This window comes from Rhinolophus hipposideros (genome assembly GCF_964194185.1).
Source record: "Rhinolophus hipposideros genome assembly, chromosome: 17".
Taxonomy (NCBI): Eukaryota; Metazoa; Chordata; class Mammalia; order Chiroptera; family Rhinolophidae; genus Rhinolophus; species Rhinolophus hipposideros.
The window spans coordinates 51250563-51266516 of record NC_138063.1 but is presented as its reverse complement, the minus strand read 5'-3'; the positions used below and the strand labels follow the sequence as shown (position 1 = coordinate 51266516).

The 15954-nt window shown below is 40.8% G+C and overlaps 1 protein-coding gene across 4 annotated transcripts in view; it reads right to left on the bottom strand.

The window, feature by feature from the left end:
* Positions 1 to 1937, bottom strand: part of RALBP1 (ralA binding protein 1) — a 68170-nt gene extending 66233 nt beyond the window's left edge. The window contains exon 1 of one of the 4 annotated variants that reach the window (XM_081079035.1): positions 1834 to 1937. The gene's annotated coding sequence lies outside the window, so the exon portion shown is untranslated. Of the gene's footprint in view, positions 1 to 855; positions 925 to 1249; positions 1514 to 1833 lie in introns of those variants that run through there. The other 3 variants (XM_081079032.1, XM_081079033.1, XM_081079036.1) reach the window with 3 other exon arrangements.
* Positions 1938 to 15954: the final 14017 nt, after the last annotated feature.

The window sequence follows — 15954 nt, the reverse complement described above, 5'->3', positions numbered from 1 at the left end:
TACTGTTAAACTGGCCTACCCTACTTCAATTTATGGGTCACTTATGAAAAGTGGGAACCACTCTACTTCCTTCCTACATCCAATACAGCTTATGGAATTTACTCATCTTCAACAAGATACTTAGAAAGTAATAATCAAATCACCATAACTCCAAAGGCTGAAAGTGAGGTTACCTTTCTCATCCACAGTCCCATTTAAAAGTGCTGCCTCGTGACCACCAAAGCAAAAGTGGGCCTGTTGCTTATCACCACTTAAATATTTTGTGACTAGCTGCCAAGCATGACGGAATGCTACTCCAAGTGCTCCAGCATCTGAACAGGACCACTCCACTAAACAAAAAATCCAGTGATAGCTTTTCTAATGAGGCTAGATGGTGTGTCAACTCAATGTCCAAACGACTGTACTTCTTTCACACCCACAAACTACCTCAAATTAACATTTTAATTATTATCTAGAACTCTTTTAGGCCCTACGGGAATCCTGATGCTTGCTCAAGAGGGAGGCTCTGTAGTAATGAATCCCCAAACTTGAAACAGCATAATCGCTTTAGATAAGACTGAGGTGTGAAATATTTTGCAAAACCTGTTTCACTCACACAACGATTGAAAAAAAAAAAAAAAACACCTGACCTCAATAACAGCATTTTGGTACCAGCACACTTGCAAGTGCGCTGTGAAAGGACTTCTCAACCCCAGACTGTCCGTCCGTTCCCACTGAAACCTGAACTAAGGACCGCAGCACCCAAAGGAGCCCCACTGCCTCCCTGCCAGCGGTGGGAAACATCAAAAGCCTGTTCCTAGTCCACCGGGCAAGCATTGGACTCGGGTCGACATCCCGGGTGCGATGAGAACTCACGGCGTGGTTACATAAAAGACAGCCAGTCCGCTCGCCTGCGTCCCGGAGTGCCCCAGAGCTGCCCGGAGGCCTGGAACCCCAAGGAGGAGGGGTTCTGCTCCTGACTCTCCTCCTCCAGACCCCAGGAGCACCACAGCACCAACGCGGCTGCCAGGAGGGAGGCCCGGCTGGCAAGTGGGAGGAACGCACAGCAAAGGGGGCGAGAACTGAGGAGAAGCCTGCGGGCGAAGAACCCGCAGTGGGGCAGCCACGCCCCCCACCCCCAACTCCAGCCCGGCGTGCGGCGCGCCCAGCCCAGCACGCTGCCACATACAGACGCGGCTGCGGAGAGGGCTCTCCGGACACGCGACGGGCAACGCTGCGACCCCGCACGCCACCGCTCACCGCTACGAACCTGAGCCCGCCGCCGCGCGACCGTCCGCCCCCGCCACAGCCACCTCCTCCTCGCGTTCACGCTGCCACCGCAGCCACCGTAGCCGCCTCCTGCGCTGCGCCCCACACCGGTCTTGGGAGCCCCATTCCCAACCCGCCCCAGCCTCCGCCTGTTTACAATGATTGGGACAGAACACGACGAGCCGGCCCAGCGCGCAAGCGCATTCCCTCCTCCCGCCGCAGCCGGCTTCCCGGGTCCTCTTCTCTGCGTTGACGGCTAAGGCCCACAAGGGTGAACGCCCTGTGCCGTCGCGCGGGGCACACTGGGAGGCGTAGTTCTCGAAAACCCAACCGCCCAACCTACGGGAGGGCACTTCGTCGAGGAAGTATACTACAACACCCAGGAAGATCCGCGCCTCCTTCGGCCCAGTAGCTCGCTGAGGAGACTGAGGGAGCGCGCGAGAGAACGCGCCGCGCTAGCGCTCGGCGGGAGCCTGCGCAGTTCCTGGTCTTGGGGGACTGGGTGGGACAGCCACCTACCCCAAGCAAATACTGTCCGCGTAGGTGGTTTGGGGGCACTACCTGTGATCTTGAAAAAGGAAATACCTTTCGTCTCCATGCGGTGGCCAGCCTGTTCCTCAGCTACTGAAGTTCAGACCTTTTGTGCCAGCGGGCTTCTGTTGTCCTAACCAGTTAAACCAGCCTAGGAGGCCGGCCCAGCCTGTGGCTGGGTGGGACATCTTCCCGGCCTTGGGCTGGGTGGGGCATCTTTTGCTTGGGGTGGGGACTCCTGCACTGGAGGAAGAGAGAGGTTGTTAAAGGAAGCGCTGTGGGTCTTTAAGGAGAGATTTACATAAAACTGTCCGGACCATCCTCAGAATTCCCAAAGTGGGTGCTAACAAGGAACAGTCCTTGGTTCTTGTGTAACAGCAGGACAGCTGTCTTCCACCGCCCTCTTTGGTTCACCATTTACAAAGGAACATCTGAATTAGCACTGCCCAGAGCGTGGTTAGCTTGCAAATAGAACTGAACCATGAGGAAGACTGGAAACCACTGGATTTCTGGAGGAAACCGTGCACAAAGGCTTGAAGAATTGTTCTATTAATGCACGGCTGGAAATCAGAGGTCTTTCGAAGTGTTCTTGTCTTATACAATTTAGCAGCTTATTAGGGGAAATACGATTGGGATCGTTGGTCCTTCCCAAGCCCTCCCATTCCTACCTGCAATCCTCTTTAGAACTTCATTCCATATTTAGATTGACCTGTAAGCCATCCTGCACTATACCTCCCAGATCAGCTACTCACAAAACTGACAGTAGCTCTCTCTCCGTTGTACTCTGCATGCCCTACCTCATAAAGTTCAGCCACTGAGCTTGACATTCAAGAGCCTCCCACAACTGGATACCAAGATGGTCTGTGGTAGCCACTGTTTTCTGATTGCTTGCTATGTGATATGGTCAACAATTCCTCTGCACCAAAACAAGTATAAAACTGGACAAAATTGTCAAAAACAACCATTTCAGGACACTAGACTATTAATAATAGACAACAATTTGAGAAACATCTGTTCTTGAAAAACTTCTAGAAATTCTAGTGGGAACAATAGATGTCTAGGACCTTCTGCCTGAGGCTGCTTTTTTACTGCCCTGCCGTCCGGAACTGTAGTTTTACCAGTGGGTAGGGCTAGCCAAGAAAACAAGCAGCTCTGCTGCCAGAGAAGACCGACTAGATTTGTGGTGGGAGGAAAAAAAACAAAACCATGGCTTTGCCAGCTGGCAGGAGTATAAAATGGTGCATCTGCTGTGAAAGACAGTAATGTTTTTCCTCAAAATATTAAATACAGAATTACTATTTGATCCAACAATTCCACTTCTGAGTATGTACCCAAAGTAATTGAAATCAGGGACCCAAAGAGATATTTGCATATCCACATTTGTAGTAGCATTATTTGCAATAACCAACAGGTAGAGGCAAACCTAGTGTCCACTGATGGGTACATAAAATGTGGTATACACGTTGTCGTGCCGGGTGTCAGGCGGGGTCTCTGCTCCCGCTCCCCACATAAGAACTCAGGACATGGTGAGGCCAAAAAGGAACACCCACGGAGCCATAAGTAGGGGAGTCATACCACTATATTCTCACCAGCAGCATCCGCCTCTCTGCAATCCATTCTTGCAGGCTGAGCCACCATTTTCTTACTAGCCCCCATTTTCTGCTAGCGTAGCCACAGCCGTTATATTAGTGGCCAATGGCTTACGGGTTACAGCTGACGGCCAACTAGCCACAGCTGCTGGCATCTGATCACAGTTGATGGCCATTTACTACCCGAGCCAGCACCTTTCTATGTGAGGCCGAGAGCCTGGAACCTGTTTTTGGGGGCTTTGTCCCCACACACATAGAGTGGAATATTATTTAGCCTTTAAAAGGAAAGAAGTTCTAACTCATGTAAAACAAAAGTCATGAGAACTGAAAGGAGAAATTGACAACTCAGTTATGGGTGGAGGTTTCAAATTCCTCTCTCAGTAAGTGATAGAATGAGACAGAAAATCACCAAGGATATTAAAAATCTATCAACCAACTTGAAGTATGTGTCATAAACAGAAAACTCCATCTAACAACAGCAGAATGCACATTCTTTTCAAATGCACATTCTTTTCAAATAAATATTGTCCAGGATAGATCATATGGTAGGCCACAAAACAAGTCTATAAATTTTAAAAGGATTGAAAACATGCAAAGTATGTTTTCCTTCCACAATGGCATTAAATTGGAAATCAACAACAGAAAGAAATCTGAGAAATTCCCCAAGTATTTGGATATTAAATAACCCACCGGCCAAAAAGAAAGCACAAGGAAAATTAGAAAATACCTGAAACCGAATGAAAACAAAAATACTGTAAGGATAAAACTGTGAAAATCAATAACATAGTTAGACTTAGCTAGTTTGCAGTTTGATCCACCCTGATATTCTGCTGTTTTCTCTTTTTGTTTCTCCCCCTCACTGCCCGATTCAATTGCTCTACTTTCCTAAGGCAACATGTATACCTTGTTAATCTAGCTCATCAGCAGAACACTAACTTGCCATAGACTGAGTCAGCCCTCAGCCTTCCAGACACTAGCAACCAGGGTTCAATTCTTGACTGTAATTCTCTGCCAGATGACAAATGAATCACCCATAAGACCGGGTTCGAGATAACCATCGCAAAACAAACTGGACCCCAGGAGATGTTCTACCAGAAGAGTCACATGACTAACTCTCCTTTCCTTTGTTCTACTTCTTCTTGTGTACCTATCAAACCTTCTGACCATTCTAGGAACAGGGAGATGTACTTTAGGCAGGAGTCCACCATCTCCCAGTATGCTGGCATTCTGAATAAGCCTGCTTTTCTTTCTACCAACCTTGTCTCTCGATTTTTAACTTTCTAAAGCGGCAGGCAACTGGACCTTAGCACGGTAACTATACAACTTATCAAATTTAAGAGAAGCAGCTAAAGCTATACTCAAAGGGAAATTAATTGTATCAAATGCTTATATTAGAAGGAAGACAATAAGCTTCCACCTCAAGAAGGTAGCAAAAGAGGAGTGAATCAAACCTGTTAAGATGAAGTAATGAAATAGTGAAGATCAGAATAAAAATCAATGAGTTAAAAACAAGAAGACAGAGAAAAGGACCCAAATGCTGGTTCTTTGAAAAGATAAAATTGATAAGCCTTTTGCTAGACTGAGTAAGAAAAAGAGAATATAAAAATTACCAAAATGAAAAGTGAAAAGAGAGACCCTATAAACCTAATAGATTTTTTCATTTGAAAAGGATATGAACATCACAATTCCAATAATTTTAAAAATAGATAAAAATGGAGCCACTCCTAGAGAGAAAAAAATCATGAAAACTAACTCAAGAAAAAAATAGAAAATCTGAATAGACATATATTGGGGTAAAAAACTTGAATAAGTAAATATAAATCTTCCCACAAAGAAAAGCCCAGGTCGTAATGTTTGCACTGGTGAATCCTACCAAATATTTTAATTTAAAAAAATACCAAACCTATTAATACCCTTTCAAAAAACAGAAGAGTAAGGAGCACTTCCCAATTCATTTTATGAGGCCAATACATATCATCCCAGTACCAAAATCAAGGACATAACAAGAAAAGAGAGGTATAGACTGACGTCCTTTATGAATTGTACACTTTAAAAGGGTTAATTTTTTGGTGTGTGAATTATATCTCAATAATGCTGTTATTTTTTTTTTAAAGAACATATGAGAGTTTGTAATGCAGGAGCTCAACTCCTGGCAGGTTCTTGGATTTGGTGAGGCCGAAAAAAGACAACGGAACAGTAGGTTACGGGTTGATACCACCGGTATATTCTCAAGGGCGGCCAGTTGAGACCAGGAACAGCAGCCTCAATGTCCGCTGGGGCAGCCCCGACAGTTAAATAGCATGCAGAACAAGGGTGGCTTGCAGCCAGCTGGTAACATAAGGGGGGGCATCCAGGTGGGCTGAGCAGGCATGGGAACAAGCCAGTGACCTTGTAAGCAGGGCCGAGAGCCTGGAAACTGCTCTCCTGGCCCTTTCCCTACAGAGGTGGATAAAATATTCTAAAGACAACCCCACTCTAGGATGAACAGAGTTGAAGAATCCAATGTCTGTTCCCTATATCCTTAAGAGTGGCACCTGAAGCTTGACCCCTAAACAATTCACTGGTTTATAGCACTATTACATAATTGAAACTTCCTATTTTTATATATTTAAAAGATAAGATATTTAGAATTTATTACAAAAACAAGTGTCAGAACTGTATGAGTTCACCTTTGCTTTTTGCAACTATTCACCCACAACTTAGTGGCTTTAAGCTATTTTGCTGCTCATGCAACTGTAGTCACTTGGTGGGTTGGTGGGAGTTTGGCTTACCTGGGGCGGTTGGGGTGGCTAAGCCTTTCTCTGCAATGGTCTTTCATCTTCCAAAGGCTAGCCTGCATTCTCAGAGCACAAGCACTTTTCAAGCATTTGAATGTCATTTACTAATGTCACATTGGCCATAGCCAATCACATGCCAAGCCCCAGGTTCAAGTGATGGAGAAATCTGCTCCACAGATGGGAGACACTGAAAAAATTTGTCGTTATTCATTTGCAATCTATGACAAGAACTCTTGAATCTCCTTGGCTCCATACAGATCTATGTCCTCCAAAGATCTGTAAATTGCTGTGAATTACACCTTTTGCTGAACCAGCTGTCTCTTAGGTAGTTAGCTACTAACACTGTGGAAATAAGTCCAAGAACAAAAATGGTAAGTGTATTCATCATTCTAACTCTGATGACTGATAGAATGCCTGGCACATAATAGATGCTTAATAAATTTTTGTGCAATAGGCTGTTAGAACTCTTTCAGTAGCAAGTGATGGAAATCCAATTCAATTTTGCTTAAATAAAAAAGGAGAATTTATTGGCACACATAACCAAAAAGTCCAAGATACTGACTTCAGGCACAGCTCATTCTTGGGCCTCAAATGCATCATCAGAACTTTTCCTTACCGTCTTTTGGTTCTTCTTTCTTTGTGTTTGGGATTATTTTCTGGTAGACTCTCTCTATGTGGTAACAAACGCACCACTAAGTTTATATTCTTGGATGGTGCACTCTGAAACTATACATGTCTTCTTCCTCTACTTGAAATAATAACACCTGCTATTTATGGACTGAATATTCTGTGTCAAGTACTGTATATTTAAGCTAAATATATATTTATTTTCAGTTAAATAAATATTTACATCACATAGTGGTTAAAATCATGGATTCTAGAACTAATCCACTTGGATTTAACCCTTTATTTATACAAATCCCAGATTTTATCAAATAATTTCTAGTTAATAATAGAATACAGTTAATACTTACATTTGAAATTAGGTAATGTTTGGATGTTCTTTGCATTCATTCAAATTAACAAGAAGCTACACTAAATGATGTGACTCAAAATTCAGTAGGGTGAGGGGGTGCTGGAAAATTATTTTGTGCTTCTATACTTCTGTCAGATTCTTCTTTTCTCTTTCTTGCTAAAGTTGAGATAGCATTATCTCTAAAAATATCCCCTTTCCTCCTGAGTTTTTGATATAGCTTGTCAAACCTCTTCCATAAAAGAAAGCATGGTAAGCCTTTTTGGTAGTTGTGTTCACTAAACTTGCAGACTTTTTTTCTAGCACCACCACTATAAACTAAATACAAAAGAAAAATAGAATGGATTATTATGCTGACTGATTTGTTGAAAGAAAATGAATACTGTCCTCCCTCCAGTCCACTCTAATCCTAAAGGTTTTCCCAGAAGTAAATAAACTACAAAGCTGATTCAGATTTTTTAAAAAAGTTACCTTACAAGCATCTATATGGTATAGCAAAGTGATTTCCATTTCTGTATGTTGTGAATACAATGCTTTGTTTAATCATTGCAGGGTGGCAGGGGAGATGGTAAAATTCATAAATTTAAGTAACATTTCTTTTTTAAAAGTTACTATTGATAACCATGAGATTATTTAGAATATTAATAATTTGGAACTTGAATTTACAGGTCAGTTTCAATGTTAGATAAGCCTCAACATCTGAAAATATGTGACTGTCTTCTATGACTTTTTTTAAAATTTCATCTTCACTCTTATCAGTTGTCCACATACATAGTTTAAAGAGTCATACAGTTCTTCAAGTCTTGTGATGAAAACACTAATCATCGCCTAACTCCCCTTCCTAATAATGCCACATGTCCACTCACCAGGAGTAACTAATTTCAACCTTTTTAACTAATTCTTTTGGTATTTACCTCTATATTGCTAATAGTCTCCTTATATTGTCATTCCTTGATGTTGGGAGATAATTCTGCATGAGTTTCCTGCATTTCTCATTGTGAATGTCTCACAAGTAGAGACACGGACAGTTTTTTCTGTTTTCCAGAGCTACTTTTCTCATGTCTGTCTATATAGCAAACATATGATATATTGGTTCCTGTATTTGTTTTCTCGGGCTGCCATAACAATGTACCACAGACTGAGTGGCTTTAGAAACAGAAATTAATTTTTTTCACAGTCCTGGAGGCTAAAAGTAGAGATCAAAGTAGTAGCAGGGTTGGTTTCTCCTGAGGCCTCTCTCCTTGGCTTATAGATGGTCATCTTCTCCCTGTGTCTTCACATGGCCGACCCTTTATGTGTGTCAGTATCTTAATCTCTTCTTATTATAAGGACACCAGTCATATTAGATTACAGCCCACCCATATGACCTCATTTTACTTTAATTATTAGGTTGGTGCAAAAGTAATTGTGGTTTAAAAGGTTAAAAATATTTGCAACAAATATAGTCATGTTCTGAAGTACTAGAGGTTAGGACTTCAACAGTAGATTTGGGGGAGGACACAATTCAGTACATAACAAATCCCTCTGTCCTGAACTATCTTACTCTTTCTTGGTTTATCTTTCACTTTGGCAGAGCACATCCTCTAGTAGCTTTCAAAGAATGGATGTGTAGAGATTCATTTTGTTTGAGACCTTGCGTATCTTAAAATATCTTTTTTCTATGCTGACAATTAGTTGACTTGGTTTGACGAGGTATAGATTAGAAATCATTCTACCGAGGGGTGGGTGATGAGGGTAAGGGGGATCAAATATATGGTGACGGAAGGAGAACTGACTCTGGGTGGTGAACACACAATGGGATTTATAGATGATGTAATACAGAATTGTACACCTGAAATCTATGTAAATTTACTAACAATTGTCACTCCAATAAATTTCGTAAAAAAAAAGAAATCATTCTACCTCAGAATATTGAAGACAGTTCCCTTGGCTTCTATTTGTTGCTGTGGAAAAACCAAATGCTATTCTGATTTTTAATGCTTTGTAAAAACAACAACAACAAAAAACAAACAATACTTGAATTTTTCCCTTTTTTAAGAAAAAAAAATTTTTTTTAATTCTCTATGTTGTCCCTGGTTTTATGAAATCTCATAATAATATGTCTTGAGCTGGGATTAATTTTATTCTTTGTGTGGGTTAGGCATTATATGAGCCCTTTCAATCTGGGGATTCCTATACTTCAGTTCTGGTGATATTTGCATGAATTATTTTATTAATGATTGTTCTCCCTTCTGCTTCTCTATTCCTGTAAGTCCTATCATTTGCTATTGAATCTTTGTACTGCTCCTCTATTGTCTTTTATCATCTATTTTATTTTTTTAATTAATTAATTATTTATTTATTTAAGTGTGTTTTTCCAGGACCCATAGCTCCAAGTCAAGTAGTTGTTTCAATCTAGTTATGGGGGGCACAGCTCACAGTGGCCCATGTGGGGATCGAACCAGCAACCTTGTTGCTAAGAGCACTGCGCTCTAACCAACTGAGCTAACTAGCTGCCCCTTATCATCTATTTTCTATCTCTGTCTTTTTACTTTAAATTTTGAAAAATTTCTTCAACTATATTTTCAACCTATTTATTGAGTTTTTTCATTTCTGGTTTCATACTTTTAATTTCCAAAGACTTCTTTTTGGATGCAATAACCTGTCTTTCTGAGGTTAGCAATTATATATTCATATATAATATATGTATATATTTTTTTTCTTGTTTTTTCTTCTCCTGGTATGATCGCTGATTCTTTTGAGGTTGTAGTTTTTATGTTTTTGTTTATGTTTTTGTGGTGTTTTTTTTTTAAGATTTTATTGAGGAAGGATAACAGGACTTTATTGGGGAACAGTGTGTATTTCCAGGACTTTACTGCAGAACAGTACTTTTTCCCAGGACCCATCAGCTCCAAGTCAAGTTGTTGTCCTTTCAGTCTTAGTTGTGGAGGGTGCAGCTCAGCTCCAGGTCCAGTTGCCATTGTTCAATCTTAGTTGCATGGGGCACAGCCCGCCATCCCTTGTGGGAGTGGACCAGGCACTCCCTGTGGTTGAGAGCATGTGCTCCAACCCACTGAGCCGTCTGGCTACCCAGGTGGGAGCTCAATGGCAGCTCAGGGAAGGGCACATGTGGCCCATGTGGGAATCGAACCGGCGACTAACCACTCACACCCTAACCAACTGAGTCACCCCATCCACCCTGCTTGTTGTTTGTGTTTGTTTTGGTCTCTTATTTTCATATTAGAGATTTCCCTCAAATGTTCGATGACCCTTGGCTGTCTAAATATATTTATGCATAAAAGTGAGGAATGTGTGGGTAAGGCTTGGGACTCGTGGACCTCATTTATTGCCAGGTGGTCTTCCTGGGCTGTTTTGCTGGGCATGTCAAACTGCTGGTTTCCTCTAAAAAATGTTTCCCCTGGAGGTGTTAATTAACCTTATTGTGGTAATCATTTTACCATATACACATGTATGAAATTATCACATTATACATCTTAAACTTACGTGTTCTATGTCAATAATGTCTCAATAAAATTGGAAATAAATTATTGTAAAAAACTGTTACCCCCTTCTTCCTTTGCCACATGAGGTCTGACAGCAAAAGAATGTACCTCTTAGCTATCTGACTATAGGGATCCTAAATGACTGATGGTCCCATATGCTCTGTTTCAAATGCATCACTACATTTTTTTCAAGGCCACATTTCCCACATTGGTTGCTTCTCAGTCAATGAGTAGGAGCAGCAGGAATATTAAAGCAAGCCCATTCGTATAAAACACAGGATTCCGCTCATGGGCCTCTTTGACTTGAAGACTCCTTATGGCCTTGCCAAAACTTTCTTAGAACTGCAATAACTGGGATTAAATCCCAGCATAACCTGGATGGGGACATGATGGATCTGAAAATGAAGAAAAGAGACTAGTGATAGGAGCCAAGAGAGTAACCTTAGGATTGGATTTTGAGGGGTCTTTTCAAGGGGGTCAGAATAAAAGACTAGATAAGCAATAAATTATTATGTTGGGATATTTTTTCAAGACATGAGATTTAACAACATGGCAAAACCCCCAAAGAATAGGGCAAACTTGATGCTTCAGTACCTCTTAAAAGAAAGTAATGATTAACACTCACTGAAGCTGAAATATCTGAGTTTCCCTGGCAGATGGTAAAGGAAAGAATAAAAAGGCTGAGGGAAGTGGGCATGTTGGTGTAATGATGAGCGGGGAAAGGAAGGAGGAGGAACACACGCTAGAGAGGGGAATTAATCAGTTTATTTAGCAATATCTAATCAATTAAGTTAGCACTATTCAATCAATCCAGTTAGCAGTATACAATAGTAAAAGTCAAAGGCAATCAAGGCAATCAAAGAATACAACCACAAGAATGTGCAATGACAGAAAGTAAAATGCAGTTAAAATTAAAGTGTACACACATTAATAACAATGTTATGCCAAAGAAGCTCACCGAACCATAGGAAATAACTCTGGAAAGATCAGGAACCAGCCAAACCTAACCAGGTCCGCAATTTGAGACTGGAGCGTCTCCCAATGCCGTTTTCAAGTTTCCAAGAAGGCCAGAATGATGATGAATTACCAAAGAATCTCTCTCTCCTATTGCAATCTCTCTTTTTCAACTGAAGTCTGTCTTATATAGCTTTTCAAATGTACCTTAGAGCCAAGCTCCTTGTCCCTGCCTCCTACTCCGGGATTAGCCAGTTCTGGGAGAGTTCGGCAGTTACTATGATAAAAATATTGCTTATTTGGCTGAAGGGCTCATTCATTCGGACAAGCAATATCTACTATTCCTGTTTGGGACCATCGACCCAAGGTCTTCCAAGCCTGGCAACATGTCTGTCCCATCATCCTGACATAACTTAGCTACTTCTTCACTTCATCTGCTGATGTGGGCGAAACAGACAGAAAGCAACATTATCCCATAACTCTTCTACTCGGGAGGATGAGACCACAGGGAGAATTTACTCAACCCCTAGTCAAAGCACAGACTTCTTTTAACCCTAAGTTAACCATCACCTCATGTGCAGTAACAGACAAAAGCTAATAGACAAAAGCTCACATCAACCAATGAAGGCAAATTTTCTTCAACATTTTCCCTACAATTGGATATATTATAGGTAGTTGGAAGACCCACCAGAGAATTACGTTTCATAGGAGGGTCCCAGGATGCACCATTCACTGAGGCCATCAGAAATGTGCTTGTTAGAGGGGTACCAAACAAGAGCTCAGTGGTCTCCTCTGCGTGTCAGGGATGAGGGTAGGAGAGCACAGAGCTGGACTTGTCAATACCCGTGGAGAAGATGGGGCCCCAAAGTAATAGAAACCTTGGGGCAGCACTTAACTTACAACATCCAGGAGACTCTAATTACTATAGTGAGCAGCCAGGGGGTTCAAGCAGCCAGGAGTGGTAGAGATGGTTAACAGAGCATGGTGTTCCTAAGAGAGAAATTAACAAGCGGCTAATAAGCTGCTGCTTGCAAAAGGGGAAAGAACGAACCAGCAGAGGCTGAAGGAAGTTGTCCCCAAAATGTCTCTTACTTAGTTCCCCCACCCAAGCCAATTGCATGGCTGACTGGTCAGGGACCTGGAAGGAAAAGACTGAAATATTGGAGACAAGAAAGTCTGGAGTGGAAGCATATGAATGAACATATAGAATGGGAGTAGAATGTGGAGTCTAACTCTTAAAAAGACTGTCAACCAATTCTCTTGGCTTTAGTTCCTGGGCCTTTAATTTCTGAGCTTTTGGGAAATTTGCAGTAAATTGGCTTGCTTTCTGGCTTTCCCATGGACAGCTTAGAATTCAACTTTCTTGGGTCTGCTAAGGCAGTTAATCTGTTTTCTATCTTCCAAATGTCATTATTTTTTAAATGTCTCTTCTCTTATTCTCTTTGCCCTGTGGGCTTATGGTTTTTATTCCTAAAACTCTCTTCATTGTCATTTTATTGGATTTTAGGAGAGATTAGAGGCTATTTCCTTTAATTGGAAGTTGACAAATTTCTTACCACATAGAATCCTATTCCCGCTTTCCCTGTCTTAATCTGTAACAAGAAAACTTGATTAAGTTATAGTGATTTTATGGGAAGGTTGAACTTGGCTAGCTTTTGACTGATAATCAAGAAAGAATTCCCTTCAGGATTTCTACCAGTCACTTAAGCAACCTCCCCTCAACTCCAAGAAACCACCAAAATAATGTATAGTTGTCCCTCCTTATCCATGGTTTCACTTTCCATGGTTTCAGTTACATGCAGTCAACTGTGGTCTGAAAATATTAAGTGCAAAATTCCAGAAATAAACAATTCATAAGTTTTAAATTGCATGTCATTCTGAGTAGTGTGATGAAATCTCGCTCCATCTCACCAAGGATGTGAATCATCCCTTCGTCTAGAGTATCCACACTGTATACACTACCTGCCTGTTAGTCACTTAATGGCCGTCTCAGTTATCAGATCAGCTATCATGGTATCACAGTGCTTGTGTTCAAGTAACCCTTATTTTATTTAGTAATGGCCACAAAGTCATTCACATAACTTATAGTATATTGTTATAATTGTTCTATTTTATTATCCATTTTTATTAATCTCTTACCGTGCCTAATTTATAAAGTTTACATAGGTATGTATGTATAGGAAAAAATATAGTACATATAAGGTTTGGTACCATCCCCAGTTTTAGGCATCCAGCTCTGGTCTTGGAATATCCCCTGCCAATAAGGAAGGACTACCATATATATAAAACCTACATGTGCCTGACGAGACAAGCTCAGTGGGGATAACTATGGGATGACCTTTGCCCAAAGATGTTAAATTAACATGTAATTGTATTATCATGCAGGCCACAGTACTATACCATGTGCAAAAGGAGAAGAGAAATGCTGTCAAACCCTTGGCAAAAATATGTATACATAATAACCAAGTATAATTAGACTAGGTAATGGGGCACAAATTATTTGGAATTTGACAGAACTGAGTTTGAATGTTGGCTCTAATTCCTACTGTATGTCAGCGTCAACAAACTTTTTATTAAAAGGCCTCAGAGTAAGTTTGTTAGGTTTTTTGGGGCCATATGGTCTTTGCTAAAACTACTTAAGTTTGCTGTTATAATACAAAAGCAGCCATAGACAACATGTAAACAAATGACTGTGGGTATGTCTCTAAAATATCTTATTTGGAAAACAAGTTAAGGTACTTTGCTGACCTCTGTTCTACAAAAATATTCTCTTTCTTTTTTTTTCTTTAAATTGAAGTTTATTGGGGTGACAATTGTTAGTAAGATTACATAGATTTCAGGTGTACAATTCTGTAATACATTATCTATATCTCACACTGTGTGTTCATCATCCAGAATCAGTTCTCTTTCCATCCCCACATATTAGACCCTGTTTACCCTCTTCTACAGCCCCGCGACCCTTGCCCCCTTACCCTCTGGTAACCCCTAAACTATTGTCTATGTCTATGAGTTTTTGTTCCTTCATTTGTTTGTCTTGTTCTTCTGTTGTTTTTGGTTTATACACCACATATCAGTGAAATCATATGGTTCTCTACTTTTACTGTCTGACTTATTTTGCTTAGCATTATACTCTCTAGATCCATCCATGTTATCATAAATGGTCCTATTTCATCTTTCCTTACTGCCGAATACTATTTCATTGTGTATATATACCACAACTTCTTTATCCATTCATCTTATCAAAGGGCATTTTGGTTGTTTCCATGTCTTGGCCACCGTAAACAAAGCTGCAATGAACATTGGAGCACACGTGTCTTTATGGATAAATGTTTTCAGATTTTTTGGGTAGATACCCAGCAGAGGGATTGCTGGGTCATATGGTAATTCTATTCGTAATTTTTTAAGGAACCTCCACACTGCATTCCATAACGGCTGCACCAGTCTGCATTCCCACCAACAGTGTATAAGGGTTCCTTTTTCTCCACAGCCTCTCCAACACTTGTTACTATTTGTCTTGTTGATGATAGCCATTCTGAATGGTGTGAGGTGATATCTCATTGTGGTTTTTATTTGCATTTCTCTGATGATTAGTGATGTTGAGCATTTTTTCATATGTCTATTTGTCATTTGTATGTCCTCTTGGAGAAATGTCTCTTCAGGTCCTCTGCCCATTTTTCAGTTGGGTTGTTTGTTCTTTTGTTGTTGAGTTTCATGAGTTCCTTATATATTCTGGACATTAGCCCCTTATCGGAGGCACTGTTTGCAAAAATCTTCTCCCATTCAGTTGGTTTCCTCTTTGTTTGTTGATGGTTTCTTTTGCTGTGCAGAAGCTTTTAAGTTTCATATAGTCCCATTCATTTCTTTTAGCTTTTACTTCCCTTGCTTTTGGAGTCAAATTCATTAAATGCTCTTTGAAGCCAAGATCCATAAGTTTAGTACCTATGTTTTCTTCAATGCAGTTTATTGTGTCAGGTCTTATGCTTAAGGTTTTGATCCATTTTCAATTAATTATGGTACATGGTGACAGATAGCAGACCAGTTTCATTCTTTTGCCCGTGGCTTTCCAATTCTGTTAGCATCATTTGTTGAAGAGGCTGTGTTTTCTCCATTGTATGTTTTTTTCTTCTTTGTCAAAAATCATCTGTCCATATTTATGTGGTTTTATTTCTGGGTTCTCAATTCTATTCCATTGGCCTGTGTGTCTGTTTTTCTGCCAATACCATGCTGTTTTGATTATTGTAGCCCTGTAGTACAAGCTAAAGTCAGGGAGTGCGATACCTCCAGCATTGTTCTTTTTTCTTAAGATGGCTTTGGCTATTCGGGGTCTTCTGTGATTCCAAACAAGTCTGATGACTTTTTGTTCTATTTCTTTAAAACATGTCATTGGGATTTTCATGGGG